The following is a 17,413-nucleotide window of genomic DNA, read 5'->3' as shown; positions in this document are numbered from 1 at the left end:
TATATTCCGTATTTGGATAAATGGGCGGACCGAAATAAACAATTTCAACCAATCAAATGTTCATATTTTTGGAGCCACGAAACTGAGTCACTCGCGTCGACTAGTTAGGCCATAGGTCCATGGTTAGGCATGACTAAGTTTAAATAGTCTTCTCTAATAAAACGGGCCTAAAATATTTAGAATAGACCCTAGTAAGACTAATGTTGGCAATGGCAAAAACAATTAAGCTTAGACTAGATGGCATACCATACAAATACAACAAAACTTTAACTTTCCAGTAGGATGGCTCAGGCCTCCTAGCCTAGACAAGTAGAGGCTTGGCCTATTTTTAAGTTCTTACTTACAGAGGCCTACCTTTTTAACAATATTCTACCCTAAAGGCTTAAATCTGTGTAGCAGCTAGTGGTGAGCAAGGTTCCAAGTATGCCTATAACCTACGGTTATCAGTCCATGTCGTTCTCAGCAGGCCAGAACTATAATTATACTAACTGTTTTAATTCAAGTAGGTAGCCAAACGGGAGCTGGAGATTGTTCTAGTCGAGACATCCGCATCTTCAATTTTGAAAATTTACCAAGATTGATTAATATGCATGAAGTTAGCCAATCACGTGATTTACAAAATCAGTCATGCATACGATATCCCACATCAAATTTGATGTGGGAAATCGTACGCATGAATCGTTTGCCCAGGCCCTAATTCGAAAAAAAAGAAATCGAGTATGGGACGCCAATTAAATTAGGTATGGTGCGCACTAAGTGCAATAAAGAGTGAGTAAACTAAAATTAGGGCCTGGAACCCAGGCTATACAGAGTAGAGTAGTAGACAAATATAAACCAACTCAGATGTTTTAATCCAATTTACGCCAACAATTTATTAGTACACAGTTATTTCCTTCACAAAGATTTTTTTTATAAAAGTTTTATTTCATTAAAAACTATAAATTTTGTTGTTTACTGCCATTTGTGAAGCTTCTATCAACAAAATCGTAGGCTAGTTTACCAACATTTTAACTATTGATGTCCTTTTGATATTGATATCTTCCCCCCTTTTTCAGCTTTAATATTTAGACATATTTTTCAATAGATGTAGATAATACTTCATGTTGAGAATCATTTTTTTTTATTCAATTTTTCAAACTAATTTTTCTTACGATATTTCGTGATTGAGAATTTTATGGTTTTTATCTTGCTGCTACACGTTCTTTTTGACTTTTTGTACTGGGCCATATACAGAACGTAAGCAAACAACTGTAGGATTTTCAGTAAACAGAATATAGAAATACAAAAATAAATAAAATTAAAAGAATAGCATAAAGGTTAAAAGACATGCTTAAAATTACTTTCACATTGTTAACAAATAAATTAAATAAAATGTAATAATGAAAATGAAAAAAAACCCAAACAAATAAAAAATATAAAATAAAAAACACAGAAAAGTTCGAACAATTGGTATCATCAATATCAATATTTCAAGTTAATTGGTATCAATTTAATTGTGTTAAGCTGGTTAGGTGAGTGCTAGAAGTAATCTGATAAGTATTTCTCATTAATTGCTTTACACATGTTCATATTGGGATGCTACAAGCAGGGGGATAGATGAGGCATATAAAGGATAGAAAAGTTTTTTAATTAACTAAAATGTATATTTCTTACCTTTATATACAGTTGATTTTTTGCCTTGATGCATACAACATTATTAATCTGTCTAATATCGAACCTCCATTATCAAATGGTAAGACATGCCCCAGGCTCACTGTGATGAATAATATAGCTGAAAAAAAGAGAAACATAATGTTTTCAACACAAAGAATCAACAGATGATGTAGATGCTACAGTAAGAAGAAACACACATAAGTTCTTGAAGGTACACACAAATATGTTTAATAAATAATAAAAATTTTTTCCCTTTAAATTTCACAGTATTATGTGTTATTTGTATCCATCAGGGGCTAGCAGTTGATGGATTTCGTGTCTGTGCTAGCTCCCCATCTGCCTTAAATTTTTTATGCTATATTTACGTGAATGCAGATTTTTTGTAAGGCACTTAGAAAATGAATAAAGAAAGAGAAACTCCTATCCTATCCTATCCATTGTTCCCCTGGTATAAGCCTACCTTGAACACAAAATTGAGCGAATTTTGAAAGTGAACTTTCAAAAAAAAAATAGATCCTGTTTTTACAATTTTTAAGGATAGACAGTCAAAAAGCAATATTTCAGCACTGCATACTAATTCAAAGCCATCTTTTTTCTGTAAAGTATTATACAAGTAATTATCCAAATCATACAATGGCCTCAGGAAAATCTGGTACGTAATATTGGGCGTAAAATAGGGGATGGGTTTATAGCCGAACTGGCTTATTCCCAACGTCCCTAATTGGGTTAGTAATCAATTTAGGGTTTTTTTTTATAGAAAAAAGTTTGCAAATCTGAGTCAAATAATTGAAAGTTGATGATGTGTATGATCCTTTTAAATGAGCAATGCAAAGTTTTCATTGCAATTTTTATGGGTTTAAATGAAGAATTCTTAGGTCTGTTTTAATGATAATGCATTTATTCAATTCAACTTTCTTTATTCTTGATAACACACTTAATGCAAAGGCATTGGTTTTCTTCATGGTTTGAATAACAATATACATCATGTTTTTAAAGTAGCTAGTTCTTAACTGGAAATAATGAGCATTATAAATGGAAGAGTAGCATCAGGTTGAAAGCATAAGAAGTATTAGATAGGAAGATTATCATCAGCTTTAAAGTAAAAGGGCATCACAAATTAAGATTACCATCAGCTTTATACCTGCTGGATACTGCACTACAGTTTAAGTGGATTTTTCAAAGATACATGTTTTTGTGCAATGAGAAACACCTGATGATGACATAATTAATGTCAAAATATTGAATCCTGACACGATGGCGTGCATTTCGATGCTTGGAGTATACTATCTTATCTGAGATTAATAAGTGGACCTTTCGTAAAACCCCTAAATTTATTAAATTCTACTCATGTTTGTTGTAAATGCAAACATCATGAAATCCTTATCTCTGACTAGCTTTGGCATAGGACATAATATATAACTGAAGTAAACAATTTTGAAAACCTCAAAATTCTTAAATATAAGGTGCCTACATTGATCATTCCATACCAGTTGAAAATGTGAGCATGGACCATCCTTGTGCTGTTGATACACAATGACATGTTCATTATGTCATCACTATGTATATACGTGCATCTGACAATGGATATCATTATCTGAAAGCAACAACAAAGGCAAAAGAAGTATTGTTATGTCAGAATTTTTTCAGTTGGTTGGATATATTTTCATGGAGGGTGGGATTGAAAAGGAAGGGGTAAAAACTGTCCAAAACAGAGTCTGAAAATTTCCAGCTGAGGCCACTGGATCTAAGGGCAAAGCCCCCGTCTTGAGGAGAATGTGCCCCCCTGGGGCTAGAGAAAGCTGCTCTGTGATGTTTTAGATCGTGCTATACCCAAAAATTTTGAAAAAATTTCAATATTTTTTAGGTGGCCAACAGAGTGCTTTGCTACCTGTCAAAAAGAGGGCTTTTAAGCCCTGCCTATTACTGGCACCACTGCATCACTGGCTTTTTTATAGCCCCTTGGCCATATAAGATATTCAATAATTAAATAATTTTATAGCACTTTGATCAGAAATAATCACAATGCTAGTAGACTAAGTAATGAAGACTGGCTCACTAATAACAATACTCTGGTCATAAAGGGTGTGGTACAAGATTGTACATCACTTAGCTGCTACAGCTTGTGTTATTATTATATGACACAAACAACATATTTTGCATTGTGTGTTTTTTTTAGCTGGTCATCATTTTGACGAGCTTGCTATCTGTTGAGTTTAAGCCTCTTGATATATTTCTTAATGGAGATTCAGTTTTTGATGATTCAAAACTAGTTGATAAATGAAAATTTGAATATCTAAATGAAAAAAAAAATTGAGAAAAAAAATATGTTTTTGATATTTAATAATAATATGCCAAAGGCCTATATAAATATTTAACAATAATGCTAACAATAGAATAAATAAATAATCATAAAGGTCAGAGATTCCAAAGTGCTTAGAATTAATATTAACCCATGCATTGTTAAAAAAAAACGTAAATAGTTTGGAAAGGGAGAAGGAAAGAAATATGAAGGGTATTTTTTAACAACTGAACACAATTTATTTTTCATCTGATTTAACAAAAAAAATACGGAACTGAATAACACAAGCATTAAACTACAAAATAAAACATAAAAGGAAGCCAATGATGGGAGTGAGCCTACAGATGTGAATCACCACTTCTTAGATTCTTAACATATAATTCAAAATAGAAAAATACACAGTCTATGAACAATCCATGCAAAAATACATAAACTTATAGCCAGAGCAAGATTATAGAACATTTATGCTTCTATTAACTGATGAGATTCTTTTTTTTTTGTTCTAATTTCCAATGTAAAACTAATTGCATATTACTATACACAAAGCAATTCAAATACTGAATTATATATTATATCTTTGACTGTCTACCTTTAGGATCGTTGACCTTCTTCGTCGAATGTAAATGGATATCAAGAAATATCCATCAATATATGAAATTAAGTATACAGACTTTCATAATCATTTTAAATAGAAACGTCTGATTTAAATAATCTTTTCCATTACATACGCCTTAATATTAAACGAAGTTGGATTATCTTTTAGGGTGTGAGTCTTATTTCAAGTCAACTGATTTGACTTCAGTTTGAACTCCAGCCTAAGATTTTGCATAATAAAAATAAAAAGTCTGTTATAAGAATTATCGTAAAAAACCGTTTCTTGAGGCAATAGTTCACCTAATTGCAACATCAAACTCCCAGTAAACACACAATTTCTCCTTTCTTCCATTACAACAATAATTCAACGAGCAAAATATTAAAGAAACTAAGAGGCGTTTCATTGTAGCGTATTTGTGTATTTATCGGTTTATATTTCACTTGTTCATTTCTTTTGTTATGACCTATTTTATTCTCTAAGTCTCAAGTGTAAATAAAGATTAAATCTTTGATTGATTTGTGAATGGGACACGTCTCACGTTTCTTAGCTGTTTTGTGCGAATACAATTAAACTGGAGATAAACCTCTTTTTAATCAAAAACAATAACAGTACTTTTTTTTTATTCAATTTAAAGTCTTGCTTAATCTTTGGTAGTCAATAAACTTTGAAAAAGAAAACAGATGCCCTGGCCTATAGGGGTATTGAGGTAAAACCTTCAGTCCATGTAGCATTTCGGTACGTGTTAAGACTTTCCGGTATGAAGTTGGCAATGTGGCCGTGAGCCGTGATCTCTGCCTGGAGATATTCACACTTCTATTATGTAATTTTACCCATGAATGAAGGTATTTATATTTCACTTGTGAAACATTTTGAGAAAACGATTATTGCTCTTTAAGCAGTAATCACCTTTTCAAGTGAGTGGTTTTTTTAGGACTTGGAAGCCGATGGAGAGTGAAACTCACAAGTATTTAGTTAAACCAGGTGGTAAAAATACGCACACAGGGCCTAAATTAGTTACAGATTGAAATTTTACCAGTAGAGAGTTAAATTTTTCCTCCTGCAAAGTTTTTACAGGGTCAGGATAGGTGATGCTAGTAAAGAAAAACAATAATACCTTGAATTCCAATGTTGTTGTTAAGGACACTTGTAAGAGCTCTCCAAGTCATTATTAATTGCCTTTACCTAACATTCACTGATTAACAAGAACACCAAAAGAGGCCGGCCACCTTCAGCTAAAAAGAAGCAGCCAAAATTCTTTGAAAGTGACAGAAGCCTTGGTGTGGATTAAAGTAAAGAAAGCTTAAGGAGATGATAGATCTTTTATTGAATCATTTATTGTTTAGATTGATCTGTTAGCCAGACAAAAGCTATTTTTTCAGGAGTTAATGAGGGTTTTCTTCAAGATAAATAATACCCATAATAACTAATGGAAACGACATATTATTACATTCAGAATTAGTTAAAGACTAACTAGATTGAAAGTACTCAGGAAAGCACTCCAAAACAAGAGACTTAAACACCATCAATGACTTCCACTCTTTAAGTTCACTACAAATGCACCGGCAGAAATCAATACCGGTACAGTACACATTAGGAAGCCCTAATACTACTAATAATACCTACTAATAGAAGCTATGGTTTGTTGGTACGATGCTCTGCTTACTATCCCAGTGTTGTGGCTTCAAAGCCTGACAATTTTAAGATTTCTCTCACATAATTATCATTTCTTATTTTCATTAAAACAATGACTCATTTATTTGAATTTGAACTATTAACTTTATAGATGTACACAAAATAAAAAAATTAAATATAATATAGTAATTAACCATTAATAATTTTAGGGAAATAAAAATATATAACATAATATATTAATAATTATTACAAATAATGCAACGGTGGAAAAGTAAGTGAATTACAATTGCAATTTCTCAATTTAATATTTCCAAAGAAGTATATTTTCTCATTCATTTCACATATTTTTAAAACAATTTTCATCAATTATTTTGTTAATTAATTTTACTTATATAGGTGGCATGAAAAAACATTTGTACAGGTACCTTGATAACAAACTTTTGCTCTTGTAGCACGTGTCAATTCCAAACTCCTTAAGTAGGTAAACATCCGACACGAACGGTACCGAAAGACAGGCACGTTCATAAACAGATAATGACAGTTAGAACCTTAACAGCATGCCTATCAATAACACAAACATTCCAGTAAATTGTTGACTTTGTGCAGCAGTCAACCCCCTCATAAAAATTCCAATATTTATGATAGCTAGACCAAAAAAATTAAATAAGCCCTCCTGGGTCAACAATAAGAAATACAATACAAGTTGATGTCAGTCACAGTTGTATATTAGATGATGATGAGATTAGGATAAATAAAGTAAACACTAATTGATCTAATTAACTTAATTAACTGGACACCCGGGAATTTGTCATTTGAAGAAAAAAAACATGAATGAAGAATTTAGTTATCAATTGTTTGTATACTGCACATTATTTTACTATAAAATATTGTATTACAGTATATGCAAATCTATTTTATCGTGAGGCGAGATTTTTTAAACCTTTTTCACGAACTTTTTTAAAAGGTCGGAGGACAAAAACATCCAGATGGAGCACAAAATAAAAACAAAAGTTTTATTGGTGAATGTAAAACAGTGTAGTAATGGGATGGTTAAATGCTTTAAGTTTATATAATAATTAATTATGAAGAACATACAATCATATTTTTAGAGATATCAAGGCAGAGGCGGGCATAATAAAAATAAAAACTTTCATTTTTTTTCTGAAATTTCCATTTTTTCGTGGCGGTGGGTGAACTAATTGGCCAAAAATAAAATTTTAAAAAATAAAAAAAAAAGTTTCACCTTAAATTCTCTTAACAACTGTATACATCATTTTACGATATACTATTTTATCGTAAAATTTAAATGTATACAATTGAATTTTATGAAAAAAAGTATTGCATACTACACTACTTTATCTAAAATTCTGTTATCAATTGTATACATTATTTCAAGTACTTATTGTTATATATTTGAAATTTTGTTTTGTTAAGATGCACTATTTGTGTTGAGCTAAAAATGAGTTAAATTGAAACTTAGAATACAAAAAACATGCCCTTGATTGAAGATAAAATAAATACCGTATTTAATTGAAGAAACATTCTATACCAAAAAAAAAAATAAATAAAGAAATAAACATCTCCCTCAAATAAATGCTTCCCTCGAATAAACACCCCCTCAACCCTTCTCAACAATAAATGTCTTGGGGCATTTATTCAATTAAATACTGTAAATAATTAAATAAAGGTATAAAAAACTATATTTATATATTCCTATTGCATAGTCCCTTAAATTGACTGCTAATAAAATAAATAAACAATTTTGTAATTAACTATTTTTACAGTATAATTATATACTGTAATTTGATTTATAATTTCATCATGCAGATTCTATACTAACTCTTGGATAAATACAACAGACAAATAAAAGGAATTAATTTATTATAAAAAGATTGGGTTAATTCACTACTGACTATTTCTTGAAATGAAACTTGAGATTTCAGCTGCATGGGTCTCAAGAAAATGAATGATTGGAAGTCTGCATATTGCGGAACATGATTTCGCATAAACTGTTCCTCTTAAGTACGAAACTTGATCCCATAGTGGTCACTGCAGGGGTTCTTAAAATAGTTAACCACAAATCAGCAAAAATGATATAATTCATAGAAATCACACCAATGCAGAATAATTTACATCGTGAGAAAAGCACCAAGGAGAGGAAATACAGGTAGGAACAAAGCAGCTAAATACCTTCTTCGTGTGTAATACATAACCATATTAAAATTAATTATCTATTTATGGGGAAATGGAGAAGCACCATGGGCAGTAATGCTAGTAGCATTTTTTTAGATATGAAACTCTTTTAGCATTGTTAATTATATAAAAGTTATTACTGTATCATAATTACATAGCTACCAACCTGAGAGATTTGAAATGCGTGACTACAGCAGTTGAGTGGGAAGGGGGGGGGGCACCAGGGCCCCTGGGGTCAATGGCGGAACCCTGGAGGCCAGGGTTCTATTCACATAATCAACGGTTGGTTGCGATAATGGAACGCACAAGACCGCACGCGACTACTAGATTCTACTAGGTGCATGTTTGGCTTGGTTGTTTTGGTGGGGAAAGAGAACGAGAAAGAGAACACCAATTTCTTCTAATTTTAAATATATTTTCCTATGAATTTGTGATAATTAGACTTCTGCCAAATGCATGACAAATTTCTGATCACACATGTGTTTCTGCAAAATGTGTGTTTCATCCAAAATCACTTTGAAATGAGGGACCATCCCACACGATGCGAGGCGGTTGCTAACTACAGTATGTAATTAGTTTATAAAATATGATTCTAGTATTATTTATAGAATAGGCCTACTAACTGTAATTAAATTTACAACTCATGATTCCTGTGAATGACCATAATAAATGAAAGTAGAGAGGCCATGATTCTCAATTAACGTTTCAACTTTTGTTGTGTCTTCTGCCAACAAAGATGATGACCCACTAAATGTTAAATGGCCTGTCATTATTTGAAGTTACATTTATTCTGTTATTTAAACATAATCAGTGCATTTGCTGATTTTTATTTGAAATGGGTACCTGTACATTATATACATTAAATGAGCATGTTTTCAAGCATTCCCTTTTTGTCAACTGGGGCTAGTACAAATGACTTCCCTAAGCTTTCTATATGAAGTCATGTAGTCTGATTGTCGATCTGTTTGTGTTTTTGCCAGCCACTGTCACAGTTTTTGAAAATTTACTATTTTTCATGAGAGCATATATGGGTCTTGGGTTCACTGTTTTCCTTGTATTTTAAAATTTACTATAGTAAATAATATCTACCTACCAATAATGGATTAAGTCTACCGTTTGAAGTTTTATCCCTTAATTCCAATGCCCTTAAGTAGGTAGTAATGGAAGATAGGCTTATAATTTCCTTGGATTTGATTTTAAAGTATTAATGGAAAGTACAGTAATTTCTTACTTGAGTAAAAGTAAGTAAAGTAAGTGTTATCAGTTTCATTTTTAATTCCATTGGTAGCATGGAGAAAGGTTACTTACCCCAGCAGTTAATTTAGGTATGACATACCTAGTTGAATATCTTGTATTATTTTGTTATTTGAGTATTATAGCGCCTATTTCGTTAGGTTACCAAGCACTTTGTTGTGCCTAGTTATTGGGTCCACATGCTTAAGTGTTGCTACCATATTGGTGCAGTAGCAGGCAACCCCACCAGGTACCTACAGTATTTATACTCCTGGGTAGAGAGAAGCAATGTAGATAAAGTGCCTTGCTCAAGGACACAAGCGAATTACACAGCGAGGGATTGAAACCCCGATCGCGAGGTTGGGAAATTGAACCGTTCCGGCTGTGCCAAACCGCTTCCATATTGACAAAGTCTTTGAAAAAAAAAAAGATTTAAAAACAAACACATTCTTTGTAGACTAATTTTACAAATCAGGATATTTTCCCTCATTAGACCTATTAGTGTATGTCTGTGATAAAATGGGGGAAACCCCCAAAAATTCATTTGGAACATGAATTATTCATTTAAAGGATAAAATTATATCCTCTTCTAATTAGGCACAGATAGGAGCAACTTAAGTTTCCCTGATCAGTATACTTTATTACAAAAACCCTTATTGATTACTAACTAACCAATTCAAGGATATACACAATGCAGAGAATATAGAAACAATATTTAAAAATGTTTAAACTAAATATATTTTTTTGTTCTTGTTCTAATTTCCAATTAAGTTAACAATTTAATTAAATATAAAATACAAGCAATTAAAATATTAAATATTTTATAGCTTTTAGCACAACACAGACAAAGTAGGCTATATTTTTAATACAAGTATCAATAGATAAATAAATAATAAGTAAACATTATCTCATTAATGATTGAACATTGATACTGCTGTTTTTTATAGAGCATTCCATCTCAAATTCCCAATGGGCTTTGTGATTACATCAGCATATCACAAATCATCTTTTAATCTGAATTCCATACATCCGACCCGAAAGCAGAACACTACATGTAAATCCAGCTGGGAATTTGCCAACAAAGGAAATGTGTGGAAGAATGTAAAAGCAGTCATTAAACAAGTCCTGTGTAACAAACACCGACAGAACACCAAAACGTGACCCAAACCTGGACTGATTAATAATGGAATACATTACCGTCATCTAAACCGTGCCCACTTACGGATAATCTGTACATGTTAACTAGACAGAAGCATAGGAAATATGGTAACAAATTGTTGACATTTTTTCAAGAGACAGAACTTCGGTGAAATCTAAAATATCGGAGAACAGGTAGTAATACCACCAATGCTATTTTTATTCTTTAAAATCTTATTTATGACATAAATGAAATTATAATATTTACAGCCAATGAAATTATAATAAAAACCACATATAATAATAGGAATAGTGGGAATAAAAATGATTGATTTTCTAAGATTAAATTTAAACTAATTAATGAATTCTATATTAAACAGTAATTTCACTTGCCAAGCAGTAATAAATCAAAGAATATCAACTGAGCTGGAGCATGGGACTATAACTTAAATCGTTAAACCATAAAGTGCTGGATATCCAGTCTCAGGGTCATTTAAATCATAGTTTCATAAATATGTGATTTATTTAGTCTTTATTTTTATCAGGCTATTTTATTCTATTAAAATTGGTAAATGTTGTGGCAATCATACCTATAATAAAATAAACAATTCTACGATTTATCATTTGGAGTCAAAGAGATCACCAAAAATGTAAAGTCAAATTCACATCGCTCTTCACGGTAGTGGCAGAAAAGTTGTTCGAATAAACGTAAGGAAAGAAAATTCTATTGAGGAGATGTAGTGCGGTGGTAATTATACATAGTGCCATCCCACTGTCCTGGGTTCAAATCGATTAACAGGTCTTTGTAAAGTGTTACATCCTGTTGTCAGCTAAAAATTTAAAACAAATCAAAGCATTTCTTGTTGTCTAATAACTTATTTAATAATAAATATTAGATTCAGATATCCACCCTGTAATTGGTAACTTACTTACAAGTGAGTTCATATTAAAAAATATATTATAACCACCTGTTAATGGCCAGCTGATACATGCTTCCTGATATCATTCAACAAATTTAGTGACAGAAAAAAGATCTTTGTTAAAGAGAGATGTATAAATGGTTTGTAGTGAACTTCCAGGAAATATCAATCAATGAAGGTACTCTTCACCATTAAGAATATTATCAGTACAAGCAAAGTACAATACACTCACTTTCCTTGTTACAAATTCTATTCTCAATCAATTAACTTGTCTATTTGTACTTTGTTAATAATGCTATAAATAGGCATCATGAACAATGAACTCACACAGGGAGAAATGGGGTACAATAAGTCCAATAGTGGGTGCAAAAAGGTGCTACCTAGGGCCTCTGCTCAAGATTGAGGCAGGAGTGGATTTAGGGGTGCCAGGCCGGCCCCAGTCCACCCTCCCACACCTTTTGGAAAGTTAAAAAAAAGAAAAAACAATGAAAGAAAGGGAAAGAAAAAAATTGATCGTCTAAAAATATTTCTCCCGGACCATCTAGGTTAGTGTTGTCTCGATCAGCCTCATTTTCGCTCCCCCCCCCCCTTTTCGGACATCTGTTGATCTGCCCATGACTGGGGTATAGTAAATCCCTAGAGATGTCAAGGGGTGAATCCCTTCTTGTTGCTAGATTTATGGTTTACAATGGTTAAATCTGGTGGTGATTTAACCCCTTTACTCCAATAAATATCACATAGCAAATTTCGTGTCAATCACTATTGGATGAAAATGAAATTATATAAAATGTATACACTAATTTTTATCACAACAACAAGACAAGGGTAGGGCAGCGGAAATTCAACATACTATGGAGTATTACTAGCAACAAAGTGATCGCTTTAGAGGTTGACCCACATAAAACTCTTTTCAATGTTTTAAAGAACTATAATATTCTAAATCCACATGATGAATGGAGTGATTTAATATGGGTTCGTAGATTCAAGGTTTACTCATTGCTTTGTACACTCCACAACCACAATGTAAATTGAATAACAGTTGATTCATGAAAGTCGGAACATCCAATAGTTAGGATTGGTAGATCTACATTAATTATAATTAAGATACCAACTGTTCATAAATATTCATATCTAATATACACCCTGTATTAACATTCATAAGGAGTATTCAAAACTGTATCAGCTATTTAAACTAAACAGTTGAATCATGGCATTATAATGCAAGAGTTACATCACACATAGGCATTTTTTTTATGGCTATTCCTATGAATATTCATTTCAAAAGCAAATAAATAAATGTTTTTAAAGTTCATTATGTAATTTAGTCATTATTTTGTGAATATTATTAATAATCATTATTAATAATTATTATTATTACTGTATTTGCAGTTAAAAAAACAAAAAATAATAAAATAAAGTCTGCCTTACAATCAAATACGTTATTCCTCATTATATCACTATTATAGTTTATTATTAAAATTACATAAAAATAAAACAAAATAAGAATTAATATAAAAAAATAAACAAAAGAAAGTTCATTGTTTCAGTTTGGTATTAATGCTGAGAGAAAAAACTGAAAATGTGCTAATGTAAAATACATAAGAAATCAATAAACAACAATATATTAAATAATTGTTGAAATATATAAATACTGTATATGAATACAAACTTTTTCAGATTATAAGGTCAAAGATTAAATTTTCAAATAATATAATCAAATACAGTATATTTGCCCCTAGAATTGTGAGTATGCTATGTAATTGTTTAGGATGGGATTACTATAGTGTAAGAGAGTTCAGTTTTAGGTTAATGTCTATATAATATGGCCAAATATGAAATACCATGTTATTCCTCCCCCCCCTTTTCATTTATTCGTCCAGCCACCGCCTTATTTCTCAACCGTCACAAGACAAAACACCCAGAAAATCCTGTAGAAATTCAAACACCTTTGTTAGGAGTATCTGTGCGTGCCAGCCTGACCCCGAGGCATAGGTAGGTAACAAAAAATAAAATAAGTAAAAAAAATGATACCTCATCTTCTTTTTCAAAATGCCTTGATGAGAAACATAGGTTTGTTTTATTTTGGCCTATCATACAGACGTACTGGTATGAGATAGTGAATTCTGCATCTGTTGTTCAATGATCATGAAACAATTTGCTACAGAAGAATTATAGTACATGCAATTGTATAAATGGGTTAATGTATTCAGAAACAATGAAGAGGAAGATTGCTAACCTTCGGTGTGAGATGATGCACTTTTCATATATAATTTGCAGGACTTCTGCTTGTGTGATAATTATCATTTGGGTAACGAAACTCAATGAAGGGTGCAGAATTTAAATTCTCAGATAATTTATTGCTACGAATAATAACAACAAAGATATTTCTTGTCCCCTCCTACGTACACCCTATTTTGGGACATTTTTGCTTGCCCATCGTCATGGAAAAAATCCAGAAGAGGAAAAACATTATTAATAGCGTTTTTAGCTTAATTAATTTTAGAAGGCATCATTGTAAACATTATTAACCGTATTCCATGGTACTTATAAACAAATCAACTCAGTGACTTGAAATCAATCTAATAGTTAATTAGTCACATGAGATGAAATTACACACATTTGAATAAGCAACTTGGATTTATGCCCCAATATTATTAACAATTCGCAAAAGGTTAAATAGCATAAATCCAGTATTAACTATTGTTATTAGTAACATCTTTTAAATGAATGCATTGAAGATAATATGTGCCAACCATGAGTTGGAAATGCTGAGCCCAGAGTTCTAATGTATTAAAATTTGTCTTTATTTGCTATATATTTCTCATGGAAGGAGTGACATCAATCCTATGTAGCTTATAATTTTCTTGCGTAGTAGCACTGAAACTAGCAAGGCACTATGAGCCTGGGCCACTAGAGTTCAAACAAATGAGCAGTGATTTTGAAAATTATCCATTTTGGATGACTATGACTACAACATACTCTATAATCATTTGAAATTAGACATCTAAATACCTATCATTAAGCCATATCTTCTGACTTAAATTGTTCATGTAAAACAGGTGTTGGTAGCACTTTTATGACTATCACTTCTGTTAATATATTTGTCTTACAAGCTTTTCTCTAATTGATGGGACTTCATCACAAGTAGTAAATAGTATTCATAAATCTGTTTTAAGATTGATGGACTTGTAAAAAAAGAAAGCCTAATTAAATTAAAAATATCAATAGCTAAATGAGCAACTTGCCAATCATGAATTAATTAAACCAGTGTTTGCATATGCTGGCAGTGAAAGTTGTCCAGTAGCTACAGACATGGATACTGCACCACTTGAGAAACACTTAAATTACTGTAAGGTTGATGTATTTTTTAATTTTGCCTATGCACTAATATTTATTGCATGAATGTATGCATACACTGTATACAGTGGCAGTGATGGTGGGGGAAGGAGGCTTAAGTCCTGTCGGACAATTAAATCCCTGTTGGACCACAAAAAATGGAAAAAACAATATTTTCCTAAAAAAAATTGGGAGCATAAAACAAGCTAAAACAACTTCATAACAGTTAATTTGCCTGTCGGACAGGCCTGGACCCCATAAGGCCGTCGGTTCATAAATAAAAAAAAAATCATAATTTGCCTATCTAAATAACGTTATTTTGATCACCATTCATTAATATTGTGGTTTAAATTTTGACCATACTAAGCCATAAAAACTCTCTGAGTGAAATCTACAAGGGATTTTTTTTATTCCGGGACCCAACCAAGGCTCTAGTCGACTCTTGGTTCAGACCCCTCCGTCGGACATTTCGGACCCCTCGTTGGCAAATTTCTGGAGCCACCGCTGCAGGCAAATCCTGGAGTAACTACCGTATAGGCCTGTACAAGACTGGCCAAGGTACATTTATAATTGTCTCCTTGACTGCCACTTGACTCTTTAGTAAGTTGCTATTTTTTCAAAGTATTTTTTTTTCCTATCCATCATATTGTCCCATTATTTGTCACTTGTTCCTCAATAGAAAATGAATACTCATCATGATCAATCATCTAGGTGTACAAGGAGTTTAAGGTCAAGTACAATACTTTTAAGACCCTACTACTATTAATTGAGGTTACAAGGACAGTTCATGTTAACAAAGCTGACATTGAATTTGAGCTTTGCTTAAGGGTCGATAATATCATTCAACACTTCTATAATTTCAATGTATAGAAAGTACTCATTTTTACCTACTCCCTCTTGCTGTCTCAGATTTTACATAAATGTTATTGATTTTTGTAACAGGTCTTTTACCTAATAAGCTGAGTCAGATTATAAAATCCAATTTTTCATTCTTTGGCACAAAGAAATCACTGACTTTTATATATAATGGCACTAATTGTGTCACTCACTCTAATTCGTGATTGATCTTTGTTAGTGTACAGTACATCTAATTTTTGAGCTGAAGTTCGATGCAACTCACCTTTTAATGCCTTGGGTTCAAATCCTTTGATTAATACCATATTCTTGTTTTACTCTACCCACTGATTAATATAGAGCATTGCAATGTTGCCTTCTGTAAAACAAAAGTTACATTTTATTAAAACTTTGGAAACCGGTACATGGTATTGAAAGCATATTTCAGAATAAAGAAAGAATAGATAAATAAGTAAAAATTATTAATGCTTAAAGCATTCTAAACAAAAATTGAAGAAAAATATAAAACAATGCCTAACATGTTACAGAAGAGGACATGGAAGACAAAATAACATACTTAATATACTTATATTCCTGATGATGACATAATTAATGTTGAAATATTGAATCACAACACGATGGCGTGCATTTCAACACTCGGCGTATATATTATACTTTCTTATCTGAGATTATCAGTGGACATTTAGGTTTATATGTTTACAGTATGTTTGTAATACCTCAAATAAAAGTATTTCAATTCAACAACATATAATTTTTATATAAAAATTAAAATCTTTTACTAATTTATGTTCTCATTGGTATGGGAGAGCCACTAGACAGTGATTCTGTTCACTTTTTGGCAATCCTATTTGGACAATTGATTGTTTTATTCCTCTCTCTGTTATTTTGTGTTTGTCAGGTTTTTGTTCTTTGGACTAAATAAATGAAATGAAAAAGAAATGTTTAAATTTATGGATGAAATGTGATGAACTGTCACGATTAGATCAGACAAATTTCCTAAGGACAATTCTACTTTCCTTACATTCAAAATAGTTCTTTGAAAGTATGAAAATGTGAGGCACTTGAAAAATTCATTTGAAAATAGAATATGAAGGATTGGACTCGAAGATGATAAACAACAGAGAGTAAAAGCAATGAATAATAACAATGTAAATAGAATTTAAAGTACTACATTACTCTTTTCAGTTCTAAAATTTTAATTTATTACTATAGATGATAAGTCCTTTGGAGTTGATGGTCATGTAAGGCAGGTATTTAATCTCATTAGATGGAAAATATGTATGATGCTCATTCATTGTGACATGTACTTGTTATTCATGTCCTATCTACAATCAAGAACATGCTTCGGAGAACACCAGGCAGGCAGCCACGCATCTAGGGGCCCATTCACCAGAGTAATAATTTCTTTATGGCCCAGTGCTGGAGGCAGGACTGGCATTCCTGTTTAATTTGGTAGAGCAAGCAAGCCTAGACGAAAATTGATAGGTTTTCAATTTAGATTTTACTATAAGCATCTAGGTTTTAATTTATACTCACAAGGACATCATGAGCATAGAAGTG

At 31.9% G+C, this 17,413-nt stretch overlaps 1 long non-coding RNA gene across 3 annotated transcripts in view; it reads right to left on the bottom strand.

The window, feature by feature from the left end:
* LOC117120046 overlaps nt 1–16,265 on the bottom strand; it is a 19,541-nt gene extending 3,276 nt beyond the window's left edge. Inside the window, exons 1-3 of one of the 3 annotated variants that reach the window (XR_004447283.1) lie at nt 16,119–16,265; nt 3,125–3,247; nt 1,654–1,771 (exon numbers count right to left, since the gene is read on the bottom strand). This is a non-coding gene — a long non-coding RNA (uncharacterized LOC117120046). Of the gene's footprint in view, nt 1–1,653; nt 1,772–3,124; nt 3,248–5,661; nt 5,768–16,118 lie in introns of those variants that run through there. The other 2 variants (XR_004447281.1, XR_004447282.1) reach the window with 2 other exon arrangements.
* Between the last annotated feature and the right edge of the window lie 1,148 nt (nt 16,266–17,413).

Source organism: Anneissia japonica, unplaced genomic scaffold (genome assembly GCF_011630105.1).
Source record: "Anneissia japonica isolate Jap-2015-1 unplaced genomic scaffold, ASM1163010v1 scaffold287597_len576451_cov177, whole genome shotgun sequence".
Classification (NCBI taxonomy): Eukaryota; Metazoa; Echinodermata; class Crinoidea; order Comatulida; family Comatulidae; genus Anneissia; species Anneissia japonica.
Note: the sequence above shows the minus strand (reverse complement) of the source record. Positions and strands in the feature narration are given on the sequence as shown.